This window comes from Lissotriton helveticus, assembly GCF_964261635.1.
Source record: "Lissotriton helveticus chromosome 1_1 unlocalized genomic scaffold, aLisHel1.1 SUPER_1_unloc_2, whole genome shotgun sequence".
NCBI classification, from domain to species: Eukaryota; Metazoa; Chordata; class Amphibia; order Caudata; family Salamandridae; genus Lissotriton; species Lissotriton helveticus.
This window is the reverse complement of record NW_027611659.1, coordinates 776682-782921: the sequence shown is the minus strand read 5'-3', so window position 1 is coordinate 782921 and position 6240 is coordinate 776682.

The following is a 6240-nucleotide window of genomic DNA, read 5'->3' as shown; positions in this document are numbered from 1 at the left end:
TGCTTTTGGGCCTCGGTGAGTCCTTCCATGGGCGCAGCTGCTGCTTTTGGGCCTCGGTGAGTCCTTCGGTGGGTGCAGCTTCTGCTTTTGGGCCATGGTGAGTCCTTCGGTGGGTGCAGCTAAAGCCTCGATGAGTCCTTCGGTGAGTGCAGCTAAAGTCTCTATGAGTCCTTCGGTGGGTGCAGCTGGTGCTTTTGGGCCTCAATGAGTCCTTCGGTGGGTGCAGCTGGTGCTTTTGGGCTTCGATGAGTCCTCTGGTGGGTGCAGCACGTGCTTTTGGGCCTCGATGAGTCCTTCGGTCGGTGCAGCTGCTGCTTTTGGGCCTCGGTGAATCCTTCGGTGGGTGCAGCTGGTGCTTTTGGGCCTTGATGAGTCCTTCGGTGGTTGCAGCAGGTGCTTTTGTGCCTCGATGAGTCCTTCGGTAGGTGCAGTAGTGCTTGTGGGCCTCAATGAGTTCTTCGGTGGGTGCAGCTGGTGCTTTTGGGCCTCGGTGAGTCCTTCGGTGGGTGCAGCTGGTGCTTTTGGGCCTCAGTGGGTCCTTCGGTGGGTGCAGCTGGTGCTTTTGGACCTCGATAAGTCCTTCCGTGGGTGCAGTGGTGCTTTTGGGCCTCGGTGGGTCCTTCGGTGGGTGCAGCTGGTGCTTTTGGGCCTCGATGAGTCCTTCGGTGGGCGCAGCTGCTGCTTTTGGGCCTCAGTAAGTCCTTCGGTGGATGCGGCTGCTGCTGGGGCAGTGGTGTCCAGGTTTGCCTCGTGTGTTTACCTTCCTGCTTTAAATGGAGGAAGCACGGTTCATTTGGTCTTGCCACGATCCTTGTGGCGGGCAGATCATGCTGGCCGCTTTGACCCCTCTTCCCCCTCATGGGGCAGGTTGTGCTTGTGGGTGGGATGGTGTACTTGTGCCATGGCCTTTATTGTGCTCCTCCCCGGCAGTCGTGGTGTGTTGATTGCATGTTCGCGTGTGCCTGCCTGTATCTGGTTTCGGCGTTTCCCAACAGCCTGTTATGACACCCCAGCCCCCAATCCCCGTCACCAGGGCGAGGAGGGTGACATGTGCCAGGGAGCTTCGGTGTTTTGAGCCGGTGATTTACCCTCCTGGTGCTCGTCACTGGTTTGCTGCTCGAAATCTGCGTCTTGGGAGCGCTTTCAATATTCTCACAAGGAAGCCATTGTTGTTCTTATTCAACAACCATTGACAGTGAGAATATTCCTGGCTTGCTGTTGGTGTAATGTCACGTGTGAGTATATCGTGACAATCACAATGTTCGGCCGGGCCAGGCCGTTGCGTCGGGTGGCGGGGCTATTGCTTGAACGTTTTTGCGTCAGTAAGTCATCGACGCCTGGTGCACAGACGTTGCTAAAAAGCAATTGAATGAGGTACCCTGTGCCAGGTCAGAGGCCGCAATTCGCCTGTTGACAGCACAGGGAGCTCTGCACATTTTTCAGCCCCAGGGGGCACAGTTGGCATGATTGACTGAGCAATGATCGCCATTATGGCTGATTTGCAGGTGTGGGTTTCTTGTAGGGAGCTCGAGGCAATGTCTGCAGAGGGGAATCCTGCAAGGATGTGGACACGCTAAGAACACGGAGTACACGCCACTCTAGGCCCCTCCACACAGTGTCACATAGTGTAAGACAGCAGGACGCGTCTCTGCGCCTCTTGGACAGTGTGGTACGCGTCCGGGGGCCCTACGGTGTGGGCCGTTTTCGAGCAGCTCTGTAGTTGGGCGTCAGGTGGAGAACTCTCACGTGGCATTACCGTACTGGGCAGGTAATCCAACCATCGGTCAGTATTGCGACCCCATTTAACGCAAACCTCACCGGTGGGTGTCGGGCGCGGTGATATATGACCATATATGGGCCGCCAGGGTTTGCCCCTAGAGTGAGATGGTTTAGGGCTATGGAAGTGATATTGAGGGCTTGCAACCAAGCCACTGCAACATGGGTTAGGTTCAGAGACAAATAAATTCACTGATTATCAGAAAGTGGACCTTTTGAAACTCGAGGGCTGCTTGGGGCGTCCGATGTCTTGGGCATGTTGCCTCTCCAGGGTCATCCAATGGCTTCACCTCAGACATTTATGTAGGTCTATGGTTTTTTGCGGGGCGTGTGATGTTTTCATGACCATAGACATCCTTTACTCCTGGCCACTAGCGTTGATCCTAGCGGGGACGGTCACTATGTATATATGGTCTTTTGTTTTTCCAGAGGCACATACGCACTCTGTATACTAACTGGAGCATTAGCAGAGTTGTGGAATAACGGGGTTCTTTAAGTTGGTGAGTGGAGGTAGGTTAGCAGGCCTCCTCTTGTCAGGGTCTGAGGTGTCGGTTGGGTCTCTTAGAGCGAGGATGAATAGACTATCCTGCCAGCTAGGGTGTGAGTTTGCCATTCCCAATAGGGTGCGGGTACCCTAATATTGTTGGAATAGAGTATTAGTTATATAGAATGGTGTGCAGTGCTCAACAAAGGGGTTTTTGCAACCTAGCATTTCTTCAAGTTGCCAGGATTCAACGATCTGGAGGGGAGGGCCTTCCGGGCTTCCTGTGGGTAGGGGTCTCAGGCATGCGCTGGAACAGCTGGCTGGAAAGGCTGCGACACAGCTCGGGGGGTTGTTTCCCCTCCCAACAACTTGGGTAACACACGTGGGAGGCATTGATTTGACTTTCCTGGGTAGGAGGGCAATCAGGGGAAGCCATGGAGACCTCGCGCAGGAGGGTGAACAGCGCCATGCGTAAATTCATAGAGCAAAGGGGTTTTGGCTTCATCCGGCATAGTTTACTGCACGACAAGTCCACAGGTGTTCTGATGAAGAAGGGGCACACCTGACACCTGTCCAGAGAGGGAAGGGACCTTTTCTTGCTTGATCTGAGGGAGGCCTCGGAATCAGCAGGGTGTAGGTAACTAGGTCTATGTTGGTGGGGGGCCCTGGGGTGAAGGTGGCCACACCCAGTGCTGTGGCGGAGTTACAGAGCGATCCGGAGGCTGTAATGTACAGAAGGGTACCCTCTGCAGGAGCACAGCAAGGGTGCTAAAGCCAATTATCCCCAGGGAGGGCCTTGCGTTGGACCCCGGAGGAGCGACAGCGCCCCGTTAGTTGGTTGAGGACCTGAGCAACCGGGGGTTGCCTGCAACGCTCCGCCCCCCTTAGCTGGGGGGGGCGTGAGTAAGAGGGTGGACTGGTGGTCCACCGGTGGGAGGGGCTATCACCTGGTGTCGGTGCAGGTGGTGATCCATTCATTGAAGCTCTTGATGTCTTCCGTTAGGTTGCTGCTGTGCGTGACGGGGTCCAGGGTGTTGTTGCAGGTGGTGATCCATTCAATGAAGTTCTTGGTGTCTTCCGTTAGGCTGCTGGTATGCTTGGGGCGGTGTGTGTAGGGGACAGAAGCCCAGTCCTACTCTGAAAAGCGGCAGGACTTCCCAAGGTGGTGAGTCACCTGTGGTCCAGGATGGTGACCTTGAAGCTCATGAGGGCGTACTAAGTTCAGGTGATAGGCGTTGGTTTATTGACCGTGATGTTGCTACTGTAAAGGTGCTAGGGTCCAGGACGTGTCCGCGGTGTGGGTGGGTCTGGTGATGTACTGAGTAAGGTCGAGGTTCCCAGCGCTTTTGAGGAGGGCATTTGAGTTGGAGTCATTACGGTCCTTGAGGTGAAAGTCCATGTCTCCACGGAGGATGAAAGTGCTGGAGTTGATGATAATCCCAGATCTAGATTAATTCCGATTTCCAGTCTTTGTGTTACACAGACCTATATCTCTATAGTGCCAAAGTCAAGAGAAGCCTTTTCCCATCTTTCTTCTGCATTTTACTTTGGGACTGCTGGCTTCTGGTAATTTACCTTGCCTTTCACCTACAACGACATAATAAAAAACCTTAATCCGTTATCAAAGTGCTGTTATAGGCTAGATATGGTTGCTTTAAGTACTCAGGCTCTGTTCCTGAGTGATGCAGGTGAAACATAGCAAATAGATTCTGGATAGGCAAACAAGCTACAATATATTCATATTTAATACCTAACCACCCGATAGACAATTGCTGTGACTTATAACGGAAAGAAAAAGTAAAAGAAAAATAAAATAACTTTTGAAACCACAACCTCAATTCTATCTCTGTGTGCCTGGATTATTCTTGTTGATTCCTGGACCTCTCCAGCCGAGGAAGAACGGATGGCTCTTCCTTCTGTTAGGCACCAGAAAATACTTGGACACATGAATGAATAGGACTTTTTCCCAGTGTGTATTGTAATTTCCCCAGTTTCCCTTAGAGAAACCCTTGTACATGCCACCATGTTTGGTGGGTGATCCATTTCCTTTCCCGCCCTAGTAGGAGAGCTACTCTGGCATCCTGCTGAAGAGAAATCTAACCTTCTCCAAGTTGTGAAAGCTTCAAATGGAGTTTGTACACATACAAAGTGACAAAGCAAACCCTGTCTTTGTAATTCTACGCAGATGTGACGAAAATTATACAGAGTCAAAACATTCACGCCTGGCAGGTATTCTTTTGTGGGTCAATGCCAGACATCAGAAAACCGTCAACGACTTTCTGACTGGACACTGAGAGGCTTCGTGCCATGAAACCCACTCAGATCACTTGAATGTTTATAACTTGAAACACAGTAGCTGGGACTCAGACTCCATGAGTAGTCCAGCTTATATTTGGCTCCACTTTCCAATTGTCTAGTTTTGTTTACAAACGTTGGAAGAGCTGCTGTGTCCTAAACACTTCTGAGAACACCCAAGCACTGTCCCTGAGGTTAACATTGGACATGGGACTCTGTTAGAGAGAAAATATTCTCATTGTTGGGTTACCACCACCGTCCTTTCATTCATTCATAAAATCTTTATTTCGATTTGCGTATCATAAAAGACAAACATATTATATATTTTAAAAAAAAAGAAGGGAAACATGAATATTCGAGATTTCATGTCAATGACAATGTTGCTCAGGAGGAAATTTGGTCAATAAGCCAGTCCATCCATTACAAAATAATTTAGTTTAAAAGCCCAATTAAAAACATAACTATAAAAAGCCTAAGACAGAAAATCCAGGGCAACAATAGATTTAGCATCACAGAATGAATTATTTACTATAATAGATATATAAAAATTGTTAAAAAGGAAAACAGATTCTTATTTTAGGCTTAATTTACTCGCATGAATTACCCACATCCAATGTAAAAATTTGGCGACCGCAATAGCTACAGGTTCTGAGCAGTTAGTTTTCAAGATCCTTAGTGCCCCGGAGCCTGTGGTGATGCCCAACTGCAGACACAAAGGCTTCAACCACATATGCCTAGGGTACTTATACTCTGGGCAAACAAACAAGATGCGTGCTATGCTTTCCGGCTGAGAAGGACAAAATGGACTGCTTGGGTTAATATTGGCATGCCATTTAGCTGTAAAGAAATTTACAGGAAGCGTACCCACCCTAAATTGGTGGTACCTTTTCCTGTCCCCGGAAACTGTAATACAATCCCTGTAATCCTCGTAGGCAGCCTCGTGTTTTAGCTCCAAGTAGTCCCCAGAGACTGAAGGACTAGTGTAAATCCTAAACCTTCTCAATGATACCATTGACCAATATAACTCTCTAAAAACCATCCTAGGCGGAAAAGGATTAGCAATAGGATTTTCCCACAAAGAGCTCAAACCCATGGCTCAAACCCGTGCTTGCCTCACTCATCCAAGAGATTCTGCGGGCGCTGTCAAAATCTCTAACTTTGAGGAAAGCCCGAGCATACTGGGAGAGCTCTGGGATTACCCACAATCTCCGCCAATATGCCACTGGTCTAAAACGGGCCACATCTTCTAATCATTGGCAACCCAAATCATAAAAGAGGGGCAATAACGGGGTTGATGATGGAAGACCGGTTATACTCCTCAAGAACTTATTTTGGGAGCTCGTTAGAGATGCTAAATTGCTGAATCCCCACAACTCTGCCCCGTAAAGAACGGATGCGCTGATCTTAGTACCATACATTTCCAGCGCTGGGGCAATAGGTTTTGTGGATGAGGAGTGAAGCTCCTTAATCAGGGCGCCTGCTAGTTGTGTGTCAGGATGCCAAGTTCTTTGCAGGAGCAGAATCAACGCTGTTCCCAATGCCCGCCCACCGGTGCCGCAGTTATGAAAGCTACGTTACCAATAGGGGGGAAAGGGGAGTTGGAGAGAGAGAGAAGAGACACTCCGCCCACAGCTACCACCAGGCAGTATTGAGGTTTGTTCTACATCAGGTCTTCTTCTGCTTAA